General features: G+C 41.9%; 1 protein-coding gene across 1 annotated transcript in view; it reads right to left on the minus strand.

Moving 5' to 3' along the window:
• KCNB2 (potassium voltage-gated channel subfamily B member 2) overlaps nucleotides 1–16825 on the minus strand; it is a 188097-nt gene that overhangs the window by 102326 nt on the left and 68946 nt on the right. The window lies entirely within an intron of this gene.

Here is a 16825-nt window from a genome sequence, read left to right on the forward strand (position 1 = left end):
CAAGAGCAACCAGCACCTCAGGTGATATGCCAAATGTATCCAGCAGGGGGCAGCCATCACCCCTCCTCTTCCTGCCACTGAATTTGAAAAGGTAGAGAGGAACAGAGTGGAAGAATTCTCACTCCATACTTCCTTGCCCCTCTTTCCTTCCATTCCTCTCTTCTGTTTCAAATCCAGCGAATGGGAGGAGGAGCAGCAGCTCAGCTCAGCTCAGCAGCAGCAGCTACCAGTCTGCCACCTAAGGAGACTGCCTCAGTAAGCCTCATGGATGGACTAGCTTTGGGAGTATAAACTGCTAATGTGTGGCTATTTCTGAAATGTCTTCTAACACTCTAGAATACCTCCAACACATTAAAAGGAAAGGAACTGACAGGTATACTGAATATTTCTGAGTCACTATAGCAGTCAGAATGAAGGATGATGCTGGACTGCAAGTTTCACCAAAGCTGTTGAGGCAAGATTTCATTCTTTTCAAAAATAGGTCTTCTTTTTGCTAAGGGCAAGATTACAATAGTTAGAGACTTGCTAATAAAGTGGGAATCTGAGGACAGGGAATACATTTCTCTCTCTTACACAGGCACTCACACTAAGTTTATTGTTCAAGTAAAAACATCAAATTAGAGACAGTATCCTGTATCCTTTCAATAACTTTCAAGCATGTCACCATTTGGTGCATCACGGGCAGCTAAAAATGGTGTGCCAAAGGTCACGTGCTCAGAAAGGATTGTTTTTATTGCAAAGGTTTATGGAGTCTTTTGGTACACCTCACTAGTGCAGCAACCTTTTATTAACTGCACAGTCTGAAGAAGGAAACTGAGCGGATGCTTCTGACAGCTCTATGTTCATTTCATGCATTCAGAGGTTTAGGGCCAGTTGCACACAGGCAGATGGCTCAGCAAAGGAAAGAGAGAGAAGCAGGAAAGGCAGGGAACCAAGCTGGGCTATTCAGTAAGCCTGTGAGCAGCAAGTAGTGTGGACTTGCTTACCACTTGTGTCACTGGTACTTGGGGGATCAGGGGCTGGCCATCTGATGGGTTTGGACCCTTGGCCAGTGCCTGACCTGATCATCCACATGCTGTCCCTCCAGCCAGTTAGTGTAAAAGTCCCAGATAACAACTTGCACCAGTCCCCAGACATACCCCTTTCAGCTGCTAATAATGGTTTCTCTGTCCTCACACTTCTGCAATTCAGGGTGCAATCCTAACCCCTTATGTCAGTACTTTCCAGCACTGGCATAAGGGCAATGCAGCTCTGAGGTAACGGAACAAACATTACCTTACTTTGAGGAGGCCTCCATGAGTGACACCCAACTGCAGGATGCAGCACACGTCCCATTGGCACAGCTATGCCAGAGCTGGAAAGCACTGACATAAGGGGTTAGGACTGCGTCCTCAGTTGGGTCTGCTGAAGCAATTCAGAGAGCCATTAACTAGCAGTTAGGGAGTCAATCAGGATTAGGGAAAACCAAGTTCCATCTCTACTCAGCCACAGAGCTCACTGCAAGACCTTGGACCAGTAACCATCTCTCAGCTTAACTTACCTTGCAGCGTAGTCTTGAAGGTAAAATGAGAAGGGGGAAGCCACGCATGATGACCTGAGGTTGTTAGAGGAACAGTATTGTACACATGTAATAAATGATGAGGAACTGCTGTAGAGCAGTGCCCCACTCTTAACTGCCCAAATGACTTACTATCTGTACCCCCAAACTGGATCATAGTCCTGTGCTGGATTGTCCAGAGCAGGGGTGTCCAAAGTTCTTGGCAGGAGGGCCGCATCATCTCTCTGACACTGCACTGGGGGCCGGGCGAAAAAAGAATTAATTTATATTTAAAATTTGAATAAATTTACATAAATGAATATATTAAAGATGAACTTGTATGAATGAATAAAGGTCTTGCAACAGATCAAGGCTTATAAAAGGCCTTGTACAAAGAAAGGCTGGCCTTTCCTTCACTGCCACTGCTGCATCACAGATGTAAAACAGCAAGCAGTAGAGGGAGGCCTCATCCCACAGCTCATGCAAGACGTCAAACAGTTGCTCTCGCGCTGAGAGTAGATGCATCGGGCCAGTGTGGGCTCCAACAAATCTCCGGAGGGCCAGAGGCTCATTGGAGACTGGGGGCTCCCTGAGGACCGCACTGAGAGGCCTCGAGGGCCGCAAGTGGCCCCAGGGCCGGGGTTTGGGCACCCCTGGTCCAGAGGAAAGAAGCAGCACTGGAGCTAAAACAATATAGTGGGGATTGGAGCAGGCAATAGATTGCAATGCTTCACCTGCAGCCTGGTAGGTGAGGAGGTAACAATGGTGGTGGCAGTGGCAGGTTGCTTTTTTCTTTCTCTAGAGCAGCGATTTTCAACCTTTTTCATCTCATGGCACACTGACAAGGCATTAAAATATTCAAGGCACACCATCAATTTTTAGTCAATTGACAAGGCACACTACACTGACAGCAGGAGCTTGCATCCCCTAGTTGCCCTACTAACAAATGATCCTCCTCATACTCCCGTGGCACATCTGCAGACCATATGTGGCACACCAGTGTGCCACGGCACCATGGTTGAAAATGGCTGCTCTAGAGTCTGGAGGAATTGATTGGCTGCCAATCCTCTTCCCTCTTGCTGTCAGTGAGTGGAAGAGGAATGGAAAGCCTACTGAAGCAGCTCGATAGGCGGTGGGCAGGATGGGAGTGGCAAGTGGACACAGGTTGTAGGATATGCCTCATCAGTTCACTGCTCCCCTCCAACAAAGGCTCCTGAGGACTCAACAGTCAGGGGAAAAAAGGACAGGTCCTCTTTTATGGATTAGGAACTTGATGAAGTACAGGGAACAGAGAGTAGGTGTATGTGGACAATTTTCACAATGGAGAAAGATGAAAAGCGATGTGCCCCAAGAATCAGTCTTGAGACCGTGCTTTTCAATTTGCTCATAAATGACCTGGAGGTGGGGATAAGCAGCAAGGGGCCAAGTCTGCAAATGACACTAAACTGTTCCAGGTGGTGAAGTCCAGAATGGATTGTGAAAAGCTCTGGAAGGATCTGTCTCAGCTGGGGGAACAGGCAGCAAAATAGCGGATACACTTCACTGTAAGTAACTGTAAAAGTGTACAGTGATACACTGATGGTTCCTGGGCTGAGATCTTGGGGTTGTGGTAGACAGGATGTCGTGAAGCACCTAGCCAAGATGCCTTGGACAGATTGGACAAAGGAGTTTGGATAGATTTATGAAGGAAAAGTTCATCAGAGGTCATGATGACTATATGCAACTTCCAAGTTTTAGAGGTAGTCTATCTCTGAATGCCAGATGCAAGGGAGTAGCAACAGGATACAGGTATCTTGTTGTCTCGAGTGCTCCTCAAGGAGCACTCTGGTGGGTCACTGTTACAGAGGCATTTAGTGGGCTGCTGTTACAGGAAGCTCAGTTAGATGGGCCCTTGGCCAGACTCAACAGGGCTACTCTTATATTCTTGGCATGGTTTTTCCAGCAGCACAGTCCTATGCATGTCTACTCAATAAGACTTACAGTACTCACAGGTAAATGTTATAGGATCACAGCCTAAATAAGGCAAATCCTTTTCTTATGAAAAAAAAATGCAAGTCTTACTTAAACAATCCAAACTGGCTCTCGCACTCAGCGTCAGCTCTCATCAAAACTCGGCTGGCTGCACCATCTACTTGAGGAATAAGTAGGTGATCATTTGCAGGCTTCTTTCAAACAAGACTGCCAATATCTATCAGCATTTCCTGAACTGGCTGGCCATGTCCCAAAGAGCGAGTGTCAGTTTTGTTGTGCTAGCTAGCAACTTCTCTGCATACCTTGGTGGTCATGTTACTAACCCACCCTGGTTGGAAGTCACATTAGCAAAATAAAATGCACTTTAGGAGTCTATCAATACGGCACTGCACTGTTTGCAAACAACACAAAACAACAGATAAGGTGATTTGCTTGGCAATACTGTTGAACCAATTTCCACATTTTGAACTTTACCAAGAATTTGGAAGGTTGGTTTACGTGCTACCTACTACACTGCGTAGGTTGTGCTAATTTGCTCCACACGGCTGCTCTTGCCAAGTGGTGAGCATTTCATGCACAGGGGGTTGTACCACACATGGCAAACATGCAAAAGGAAAGGTGAGCCACAGCAGGACCTGCATAGGGAGCTGCCACCCATTATTATTTATTTATTTATTACATTTTTATACTGCCCTTCCTCCAAAGAGCTCAGGGCAGTGTGCACAGCTGCTGCCCTGCTTTATTCCCTCACAAAAACCCTGTGAGGTAGGTGAGGCTGAAAGAAAGTGACTGGCCCAAGGTCACCTGAGCTTGCTTCCTGAGCTTTGTGGATAAGGGGGGATTTGAACCTGGATCTTCCAGGTGTGAGTCCAACTCCCAAACCACTACACACCCTGGCTTTCCCTGTGTTCACCCATGTAGAACACACTGAGAGTTCACATGAAGTGATTTAAAGGAGTCACCATAAGGCAGCCATAATGTATAGATGGGCTTGTAGAAAGCAAAATTCTCCCTGATGAAGATTCATTCTCACCATAAACTTTCCTTAATAATTGTCATCCAGAGTATTATTACTGCTTTAAAATGTTGCTTTGAACTGCTTTGGACAGGTCCCAACTGAGCAGGGAAAGCAGAATACAGATATTTTAAAATAGAAAAGAAAATTAAAAGTTGAAAAACGCTGGAGAATTCTGAAATTAGACTTTTATCCAGTCTTGCGCACATGCTGAAGCAAAATCCATGCCAGAGATTCCCAAAGTCTTTTCTGGTACGATACACCATAATATGTTTACACTAAAAAAAGAAAACATTATATTGCAAAATTCCCTTTCTGATAATGGTGAAATATAACAGACATGCGTTCGTTCCTCTTTTTGTCACTTCACTTTTCTTTCTGGTAAGAAAAGCATCACAGTTCAGCTGCTATTCTTGATGTAGGCTGCTTACTGCTTAGAAAAAGACCTATTTGTATAATGCTTTCTGAGAGTACAAAGTGCTTCATGTGTTTTATGTTGATGAAATCCTTACAACAGCCCTGTAGCAACATTTAAAAGCAGTAATAATACTCTGGATGACAATTATTAAGGAAAGTTTATGGTGAGAATGAATCTTCATCGGGGAGAATTTTGTTCCAACTCCCTGGGAGTTCCAACTCCCTGGGAACCACCTAAGTGCTTATGGAGGGGGGGGAACACCAGAAGTTACTTATTTCAGTTACTTGGAGGCTTGGGGAACCCCATGGAGGCATCTGCAGGGTTCCCCACACACGCCCGGAGATTTTTCTGCCAGGTAAGACATAAAATCCCCCTTTGGACCTGGCAGCAGCATGATCCTTGGAACTGTGTCACTGCCATCCTTGGGAATGTTCTGCTTCTGGTTCTGCTGGTGGGTCACAACCCACCAGTTTGGGAACCACTGCTGTAGGGTATTATCCCTTATTGCAGCCGAGGCTTAGTGGGAGTAGCTTGTCTGGAGCTGCCAAGTCGGCACAGGCAAAAATGAAGTAGCTGTCCTGATTTGCGATTCACTTTCTTAGCCACTATACTACACCAATTCCCTATCTAACTGCTCCAAAAGGTGTTTGCACTCAATTTTTGTTTGCTGTTTTCAGGGTCTCCTCTGATGGGGGGGGGAACCTCTGGTTTCCCCCCCCCCTTCATTTCAGATCCTCTGATGTTCACATCACCATCCATTCAGAGATCTTGATTCATTCTTGCTGCATTCATTTTTGTTTTGTTTAGTACTCTTCCATTTTAACTGTTCCTTCACTGCTGCCTGTATCAGAGGTGTTCCAGTGTACAAGTACCTCCTGGAGGCAGCCATATTTAATCCACATTATTCCAGGATTAAGCTGTGTCTTGGGGTATACTGACAAAAATGGTTGCTACCAGCAGTCAGCTACCACCAGGAGAGCAGAGCTTTTGCCACCATTGACCAGGCAGTGCAAAGAAAGAGTTAAGATCACTTTAAAGAACAACAACTAAAATGAATGGGTATGATGGGCATTCCAAAAATGAGCCCTCTATTCATACCTGTGTGTTCCCTGGCCTATCATTTTGAACAAATGAAATCTGCAACAAATGAACCTCGTTCATTGTGGGCTCCATCTGTTATGGAAATGAAAACACACACATGCTGAATCCACATACACAACCAGAGGCCAGAATTATGGTCAGCTGTTACTCAGGGAAGGGAAGTTGCCATCAGAGAGAACAAGGAACAGAGATATTACAGTGAGGGCGCAATCCTGAGGCACCCTTGGGCTGGCACAAGTCCCTTATGCCGACCCAGGAGGGTTGTATATGTGCTGTAAGGCACGTTTGCACCTCCTTGGGAGGAAGCTGGGCCAGCGCACAGAGGTGCACCGGCCTACAGAGGCTGACACAAGCCTCTGCACTGGCTTCCTTGGCGAGGCTTGTTTTGGCCCACCTGGGCCGACGCAAGCCTCTGCGGTGGGCAGGGAGAAAGTGGGAGGGAGGCGCTCCTGGGTGGGGGAAGGTGGGCAGTGGGCAGCCCCAGGGGTAGCTGGGTGGGTGGCGAGCAGGAGGTGGGGCTGGGACCCAGCAGTTATGCCAGATCCCAACCCCCGTTCCTGGGGGGTTTGGAGCGACTTGAAGCCTCTCTGCTCTCCTCAGACTTGCGCCACCTCAGGAGGTGGCACACGTCTGAGGAGACCCATAGGGCAAGGGCGCCTTACCCAGGGGTAAGGGGAAAAGTTTCCCCATGCCTCTGGCTGAACCACCTTGGGCCCCTATCCTCTTGGTTTGCCTGTTCCAGAGCAGGGTAGGATTGCTGCCCTGAGTTACTGCTGCCTCCTCCCAGTTTGGATGGCACTGCTGATGTACAGCATCAGGATGTCTCTTTGTCAAGGGTGTAAATCAGAGTTAGGGGAGGCTAACTCCCCTAACTGGCCACAGAGCAGTGGTCCAGTCACTCTGCCTATTCTTCTTTTCCAAGGTAACCTGTGAAGGAAAAACACAGGTGTCTGATTTTGGTAGTTACCAGCTAGACATTCAGAAATTGCTGCTTCTTTCATACAGTGGAGAAAAGATTTTCCCTACATCAGGGGTGTCAAACATAAGGCCCGTGGGCTGCATGCGGCCCCTGGAAGCTATTAATCTGAACCCCATGATAACTGGACTCTCTCATATTCTGAAATTATGAACAAGATTTGCACATTTCCATTTGTAGCTACTGAGTTTCTATGTGAGAACAAAGTGCTTATTTATGGCCATCATCTGCTTAATGATGCCACTTCCGGCCCTCAGCAGGTGCCATGAATGCAATTAGGACCACTGCATGAAATGAGTTTGATGCCCTTGTCCTAAATTTTTTTCAGACTTGCAAAGATGATGAACCTGGTAATGATAAAAATTCAGAATTTCAGCATTTTCATTCACGGGAGCAGGAGAGAGAGAGAGAAAGAGAGGGAAGCTTGTATTAATAAAGCATGGGAGTCAAAGCAATTCGATTGTTAAAGCTATCATTTGACACGCAGTTGACAGCCGTTCAAATAAGAGAAACTTTGAGACGCTACAGTTCATGCTGAAGGAGGATGAGGAACTCTTTGCATTTGAGATGAATCTGAACAAAACTACTGGATGCTTTTAGCAACATGCAGCTCTTTCCATGGGAAGTGAAAATATAGAGGCTAAATGAGGAACAACATTGTTCATCTTCTACGACTAACTCATAATTTAATATTGTTTTAATGGGGATAAACGTAAAGATTAAAAATGGTAGTCGGGAAAACCAATCCTAGAGAAGATGATAACAGATTTTACAAAATCCCTAAAGAAAGGTTCAGTGATTGTGGATCGTAACAGATAGCACTCTATATTCCGCAGAGATTCCAAATGGTCTGCATTTTCAGCTGAAAGAGGGAGGAGCTGGAAGTCCCTAATGGATTTAAATCCAGCAATAGTAATGGTTACATTCAAACTACTGTTGAAATCATCCTCAGTCTGACATCATACGTGTATTTTTTATTTATTTATACAGAGGATGCTACTATAAGAGAAGGAAAGTCAAGAGAATCAGATTCAAGTCATGTGCTCAGAGACTAAGCTACCAGATATCAAAGTGTGAACCAAGGCTTGCTGCAAGGGAAAATCTGGCCTAGTTTTTCACAGAATAGCACAAAGTCAAATATATCCAGGATTTTGCTGAAAAGTAATACTTTAAATCAGCCTGGATTGAGTGTGCTGGTGGAAAAGGCAAATCAGGAACATCTGAAGTAATTTTTCTCTGAATCTCCCTGTCTCCTTTGAAAGCTCCTTAAGTCTTTAAAAATGATGCTTTTCCATTAGATTAAAAAGTGTTCAAGGATGCCTTAAGTGGAAAGCATTTTCCACCCCCCCCTGTATGTTAAATAGAAAGCTCTGACATTCGTTCTAGTTCTAATACTCAGATGTTAGGACTGATTGAACAGGTACAGTGCAGGATTCTTCTTTCCAGCACTTTCCCTTTTCTTGTTAGCCTCAGTCTGTAGGCTTCCAATCACATACTTTTCAAATTTCAAAACCTAATCATAATTAGAATTCAGGTCCTTGAGAACTAAATTACTGTATGTCACAAGTATACAACCCATAAATAGCATGAGGAGTGTGACAGATGCACGATTCAAGAATTATTAGCTGTGAAAAGAATATATTCTGCGATGTACAAGGTGTAGCTTCCCATGCTTGCACAGAAAGATGGAGCAGAATAGAACATGGTTTACACTTATACCTGGGCACAGGCCTTTAAGCCCTTCATTTCACAACTAAAGACTGATTTATTTATTTAAAGATTATTGTACAGACATTCATAAAATGTCATAGTGTCTAGAAGATTTTTAAAAATTGAGGGGCGGCAGAGTTAACACTCAGTGAAGTAGCAGAGAATCTTGGAGGGCTCTGAAGGGAACTGCTAAATAGAAGTGTTGTCCAAGGACCTCAACAATGAGGTACTCTTCATTGCCAAGAAGAAGGAATGAAGGCTGAGAGCTTGAACCGGGCAGTCTCTTGAAACGGTGGTTTCAGAGATATTTTCCCCGATTGCTCTGTGCTGAATCACATCGTATCCTGGACGCCATCTTCGGAGACAATTCGGACAGCTGAAGACTCCCCCCCACAGCCTAGATAAAACATGAAAGCGAACAAAGCCTTTAACTGTGAGTAAGCAGTTCATTAAAAGGCTATAAAAAGAATTGCAATCAAGAGGATGGAAGGATGGAAAGACAACTTTAAGATTATTTACATTGGCTTGCAGCCACCCAGAGGGGAAAAAGAGCGAATGTGGATTTTAAAAGCCCCTGCTGGAGAAGTTTTTTTTTCCTTCTTATTTGTAACAAGGATGATTGGAAGACAAGAGATAAAGGATCACCCTGTTGGAATGGTATGCATGGAAAGGAAATTAACAATTAATCTTTAAAGTATGGAACAATTTTCACTTTCGTTTTTGCCGCAAAAGACTTGACCCAGGCCTGAACAATTAAAGGTATACTAACTTAATTTGACAGCATTATTAACTTGAATTGGATTACTGACACACCCCTTTTGGATATAAAAACTTAAAGACTATCTTTGACAAGAAGGGATGCAAGACAATAAGAATTGGATGACTCTTTAACTGTGGGAATCGGCTTGATTTGATACTGATAAGAATGATATCAAAAAATTTAAAGGATGTTAGCAAAAGCCAGACCTCATTAATGGAGATGTTACGAGAATTCAGAAATGAACTGAAGCAAGAAGTTGGAAAACTATCTGAACAAATGAGGCAAATTAATTCCTCCCTGACAAACAGACAAACAAAGAAAAGTATGGAGGGAATGGAAAAAAGAATGGACCAAATGTCAGGTGAAACTAAAGAATTGGAGATTTTTGTAATGAGACAGGAGATGGAAAAAGCAGCATTTATTATTAGAACTCAGAATTTTCAGGAAGAAAAAAGAGGGAACTCTCAGAGAAAGAGAGCGCGTCCTTTCAAGAAGAAGAATCTTTGGATTAAATTCAAAAAGAACAAAATGGAGAAAACGGAAGAAGAAAAGAGACGGATCAAGAAATATAATGGAGTTAAGAGGAAGAAGAAAGAGTGGGAGGAGCAGTAGGAGGAGCAAGAAGGAAAATATCAACAAAACAGAGAACAAAGAAAATACTAAGACAGGAAGTGAAAATGGCTGAATAACAAGTGGAAATTTTTTTGTAGATATTAATGGACTGAGTTCTCCTCAGAAGTGAGGAGTATTCCATTAATTATGTCAAATCAAGTAGATGTAAATGAAAACAAAGTTGGAACACAAATATTAAGATAATTAAAGTGGTATTAAGATAATTAAAGTGGTATCTTCTAAAGAAAATTTATATAAATTGCTTTATAGATGATATTTAATGCCAGAAGAAATAGCAAAAATGTACCCCGGATCATCAAATAATTGTTAGATATGCAAAGAGAAGGAGGGAATTTTTTTATTATATGTGGTGGTTATGTGGAAAGTAAAGAAATATTGGAAAATGATATATATTGTTACAAGAGATATTGAATTGTGTAGTACCATTCAAACCAGAAATATTCCTTTTAAATGTGATATCAGAAATTGAAGACCAATATAAGAAACATTTTATTGTACATATCAGTATAGCAGCAAGAATATTTTATGTGCAAAAATTGAAGCCTTTTTATGATTGGATAAATAATTTTAGTTAAACAATAGTGATTGTTTAGTTAAATCACTAATTAGTATAATGCCAAATTAGTATAATGCCAATTATACTATAATTAATTAGTATAATGCCAAATAGGATAATTTTTGTATCAATGATTATTTTTCCCCCCAGTCATTGTTGATTTCTTTTTTGGATTAAGACATGTTGTAATCTATGGCCAATATCCTCATGTGCAACCTATGTAGTTCCAGCCCTAAGTTTAACCCATTTTCCTTACCTGTATCTGTAATAAATAAATAAACTTTGCACAAAACGGATTTAAAAAAAAAATAGAAAATTTTTAAAAATCCAATAAAAGGGCCAATCAAATCAATGACAATCTCAAACAGTAGTAGTGTCAGTACAACACAATAGCAAACATCAAATGCTCTTTGAAAAACAAATGGGCTTTAGCAGTCTCTAAAAAAAGAGCAGGGGGGAAGCCAAATGAGTCACTTTTGTAAGAGAGTATCAGAGCATCGGGGCCGCCACAGAAAGGGCAGGAGGTCTGGTCTAGAGGGTAGAGCCTCCGTCTGCCTGAAGATAACATCCACAAGGTCGCCAGTTCGAGGCCACCGGCACCGTGCGACCTTGAAGCAGCTGACAAGCTGAAGCCAAGCAATTCCATCTGCTCGGAGCGTGGGAGGATGGAGGCCAGAATGTGAAGCCAGATCGGAACGAAACACCTTGAATGTAGTCGTTCTTGAAAGAAAGAACCTTCTTTGAAATTGTAAAAATCCCTATTTAAATAGGGATTTAGATAAAGCCTGCCTATGTAATGTATTGTGTATTGGCAACCTTCAGTCTCGAAAGACTATGGTATCGCGCTCTGAAAGGTGGTTCTGGCACAGCGTCTAGTGTGGCTGAAAAGGCCAATCCGGGAGTGACAATCCCTTCCACACCGGGAGCAAGTGCAGTCTGTCCCTGGTCTGTCTCCCTGGCTATGGGCCTTCCTTCTTTGCCTCTTAGCCTCAGACTGTTGGCCAAGTGTCTCTTCAAACTGGGAAAGGCCATGCTGCACAGCCTGCCTCCAAGCGGGCCGCTCAGAGGCCCTGACCCCTGACCCTGGCCCCTGGCCTATGTAAACCGCCTTGAATAAAGTCTTGAATAAAGACCAAGAAAGGCGGTATATAAATACCTTACTATTATTATTATTATTATTATTATTATTATTATTATTATTATTATTATTATTATTATTATTATTATTATTATTATTATTATTCCTTACAGAAGCTTCTGCAATATAACCTCAGTAGGAGTTGGAACATGCAGCAGTGTAGCTGGGGGGATGGAACAGTAAGTACTGCAGGCACAGCAATATACCATGTTAGCAGCCCTTCCACTTGCTGTTGGAGCCAGTCCAGGCAATGAAAGCAAACTGCAAGAGATGCTGTTTGGTTTGGCAAGCACCCGCACATTGCCATCACTGTCCAGAATGGCTCCAATAGCGAGCGGGAGGGGCCACTTACATGGCACATTGTGGTGCTTGCAGTACTTACCGTTTCTCCCCTCTAGCTACTCTACGGAGAAAATGCAAGAAGCCCTCTTCATAATTTCTTAAATGCCTCGTATCACTTAAATCGTCCATAGCTAAAGCTTCTGAATGATTTTCAAAGGCAGCCCCACATAGAGATCATTACAGTTGTCCAATCTGGTTCATCTAGGCAAATGCATCTCTCAAGCTATGAACAGCATGTGTGATTCAGCTAAGACAAACTGTTAATGAAAGACAGAATTCTCAAAGGTCAATGGAAAAAATATGCTTATCAATGAAGATGGTTCACACATTTGACTGAGTGTCATCCGGTGAGACAATCAACCACTGAGCATACATGTATGAATCAATTCTAAAATGCACATTATTAGCACAGCAACCTTTATCTTGTGCCCCATCTACAACTTCAACAAGCAGTACCTGGTGGTGAGCTAATTAGCTGACAGGTGGGACCCAGTGCCATATCAAGCAGTAACTGGTGTAAGTTACTCATTCTCTATGATATCATTAACTTTCTCTAGAGCCACCTGCATTCCTGGAATCCATGACATTCTAAATACCACACTATTAGTCCTCTTGAGACAACTTGTACACATTATAATTCTACTACCTGGAGATAATCTCCCTCTACAGGAAAAACAAAAACATGTGTTCTACAATATGTAAAATGCAGTGCATTTTTTGTTCCATGATTTGGGACTCCCTCCACAACCCACTGGAAATTCCCCACATACAGCAGCATTCTGGTTCCATGGATTCACACACTATAGTAAATATGTATTTTTTACATGGATTTTCTGTATGGGCCTTGGATCCAGCAGAGACATTGTGGTGCACTGAGTATTTGGTGGGCTATCCGCTCTGTGGAATTAGTGGATTATACAGACCCCAATACAAGCTCATTTACTGTTTGCTAGGACCAGTCATGTTTAATCAGAAATGGCAATGGTCGGAAACTGGTCAAAGAACATTTCAATCTCCAAAAACCATTTTGTTGCAGATTTCAAAACAGCAGCCCTCCAACAGAAAAAACTTCAAAGAGAGATCGGAGAGTGAAAAGTAGATTTAGAAAGCAAATTCTGAATTTACAATGAAACTTAGGAGGTCTGAACTGCAAGTCAGACATGCAGCTCAGAAATGTTCTTTTCACATTACCAATGGACATAGCACTGCTATGATATTGTTATCACTAATTGTGAATTGTCACTTTGCTTATCTTGCATTATCTTGTTACATAACTCTTGCTATCTTGTTAGATAAATCTTGCTCCATTTTCTCTTGCTAATTCACTCTGTATTTCTAAACTATTCTCTAGTCATGTGAATGCGTGAGTGCGTGTACACCTGCCAGCTGAGGATTTCACTTCATGCATCTGATAGTAAACAGCAGCTCATGAAAGCTGCTGCTGAATTGGATGCATTTGTCTTTAAGGTGCCACAGGACTCCACTTTGTCTACTGCAGCTTTGTAAGAGCAGAGTACTTTTTATTTAGTTACTTCATTTATATCCCACCTTTTTCCATCATGGAAGCCAAGATGGGTTACATGTAGCCACTATCCAGATCTAAACCTGCTTAGTTAGCTTCAAGAAGGTGACTCTGTCATGTGTCCTCAGACCCCAATGTTGCCATTTATTACCAGCATTTTTCATCCTTTCCATGCTTGCTCTCTCCAAGCTCTAGCCAAGCATCTCCACTGTAAAAATGGTTTTAAAGAAGGCATATATAGAATCCTGCTGATGGTTAGAGAGACTGTGCTCTCTAAGCATGACTGTGCTGAAAAATTCAGTAACCAAGATCTGCATTTTAAACAAGCCTAGAGCTGAAAGATGTGTTCTTAGTCAGTACTGTTGCAGAGATCTTTAGAAACAATATACAGTTTATGAAAAAGTTGCCTAGAGGAAAATAAACCAGTTACATCCTGATTAGCCATTTATAGCTGCCATAGTCTGGAAAGGCAAGGAAATATTTTGAGGTGTCTCTTTCTATTGAAGAATGCACTGAAAGGGTTACAGCGAAGACAGGTACAGGAAACTGTCTTGCTGAGTGACTGAAATGCTTTCAGAGAGATTTAACTTGTCAAATGGGACTTACATACTGAGTGCCAGGAGTACGTCTGCCATTTGTAATTGTTCAAATGAGAAGAGTGATCTCTACTGCACAGCTCTTTGTCTGTCCTTCACATTAGCACCCTGACTTGGAGCATAGATATTATATGCAATTTTTTGCTTCAAAGACAGCTGAATGTGAGGAAGATGCTTTATTTCAAGAATGAGCCAGAAGGAGGATTCAAGACACCAAGTCAGTAATAGTGTATGCTGTAGTTAGTTCCCTCCTCTGTGTGTGTGTGTGTGTAGTTTACATAAACCAAGGGCTTGCTTTGAAGCAAACATTTCTCCCTAACACAATACAGTGACTTTTAATAGCACAACAAGAATGATACAAGTATGTTTTGAAAAAGGGTTCTTCCATGAACACTGAAAAACAAGTTAGGGTGCAATCCTAACCCCTTAAGTGTTTTCCAGCACTGGCATAGTGGTGCCAATTGGGACATGTGCTGCATCCTGCAGTTGGGTGTCACTCACGGAGGCCTCCTCAAAGTAAGGCAATGTTTGTTCCCTTACCTCAGAGCTGCATTGCCCTTGTGCTGGAAAGCACTGACATAAGGGGTTAGGATTGCACTGTTAGCTGTCTTTGTAAGTCATGCATGTGTATTAACTCATGCATTATTTTATTCAAGACTTGAATTTAACATCTGTTGATCTAGGTTTTTCAGCTGTTGCAAAGGAAACATCCTCCACAATTAACCATGGAAATAAGCATTACTTGTTTTTGAATTATCCAAATTATTATCACAGATAGACTCCCTCCAGTAAAATGAATGTGGCCCTCCGCACACACCGGAGAGATGTTTATGCATGTCTGAGGTAACTGTGTGGTGACTGTTTATTTTTGTCATAAGATTTTCAAAAATTACTTGTATAAGAGAGGCTAGAAATTTTTTTTAAGACTGCAGTTCTTAAGATTCATAACACATTGAAGAATCACATGAAACAGCCATGAAGTCTGCATGCAACCTGTGCATGACATGCTGTTCAAGTCCAGGTCGTTTGAATCAATAATACTGTACTGTTTTCTAAAAGGTAAACATCCTGAGCATGTGCTAAAGCAGTAGATAATCTCCAGCCTGTACAAATATTATTTTGCAAAGCCAAGTTGTGGCTGCTTGACTTTATTCTATTATGTGCTGCTTTCTTCAAGAAGAGTATAAAGTGATAATTTTTGCTTCTGTTGATGGGGAATATTTTTGATGACCACACAAAACACACACACACACACACACACAAAAACAACTGGTACAGATTTGGATTTCCAAGCATCTTCATTTCATTATGCAGTCTAGGAGCTGCTGAACTCCTCAATAGATTGCACACTGCCAGGGGACATAGCTTTGTTCTGACTTGTTCTGCTAACATACCACCAGGGATGATGGGACTGAAAGAGAGTGGACCACATTTGTTGAAAGCATGTACACAGTCTGCAATCTCATAAAAGAATCAAAACAAATGAAACGTTCATATATAGACACAATGCAGCTTTTACTAGATAAATGTAATTTACAATTCAAAAATCCTTCAAATATAAAATGTCATCCCCCTGGGGACTGTTGTAAAGCAATTAGAAAATAAGGAGAATAAAGATGACTATGGGTCTTTGCAACTCTTGCCAATGGTTTCAATACTTTCCTCCCCACCGTATAGGTCAGAGAACATTTTAAACTTAGTTTGCCATTTTTATCATTGCACAGGGAGAAAGTCCAGCTGATTTATAACTCTCCTGTCCCCTCCTTCCATTTATTTTCCTTACTGCCAGCACTTATTTTTTTTTTTTTTAAATCTCTTCTCCTATGAGTAAAGGCATTCATGTGGTTCCAGAATCAGAATGGAAAGTATGGTTTTCAATCACTGCCAAAGATCCTCTGACACATGAAGGTCAGTGAATTTCTCTGTGTCATCTGTAAAATGGAGGTAACCAATATTTCTTTTCATCTGGCCTTCATCTGCCCTCTTTAAGGGAAGAGTGCTAACCCCTTTGTAATATAGGTGATCTGTATTCAGCTGTGTTCAGCTAAGTAGAACTATTTCAACTACTTCCTAAGTAGTTGCTCTAAAATTCTGTCTCTTTTATAATTGCCTAACTTTTTCAAGCTAAGCTCCCATTTCCCCCATTCTTTTCTTTGGTATTGTATAAAATATAGAGTTAAGCTGCAAAGCTAATCTACGTAGTTACCTACAGTAGAACCTGGAAACATCAGTAGAACCTACATAAACTCAAAATTTCATTTAAAAAATGAAGTTTCTGGATCTCATGGCCTTGTAAAAACATTTGAAAAAGCTAGTTAAACCCTGTGAGACCTGATTAAAGGGTCTGAGGAAGGTAAGACTTTTGTTAGTTCTTCCAGGACCTCAGACGTCTTTCTTCCCACTATGTGAACCCTTAACAAACAATTTCACATTTTGCAATAATTCCAAATAAATTATATGCATAAATCAGAATGACAGCCCAATCCTAACCAACTTTCTAGTGCCAATGCAGCCACAATGCAGCCACAAGGTAAGGGAACAAATGTTTCC

Source organism: Tiliqua scincoides, chromosome 4 (genome assembly GCF_035046505.1).
Source record: "Tiliqua scincoides isolate rTilSci1 chromosome 4, rTilSci1.hap2, whole genome shotgun sequence".
NCBI classification, from domain to species: Eukaryota; Metazoa; Chordata; class Lepidosauria; order Squamata; family Scincidae; genus Tiliqua; species Tiliqua scincoides.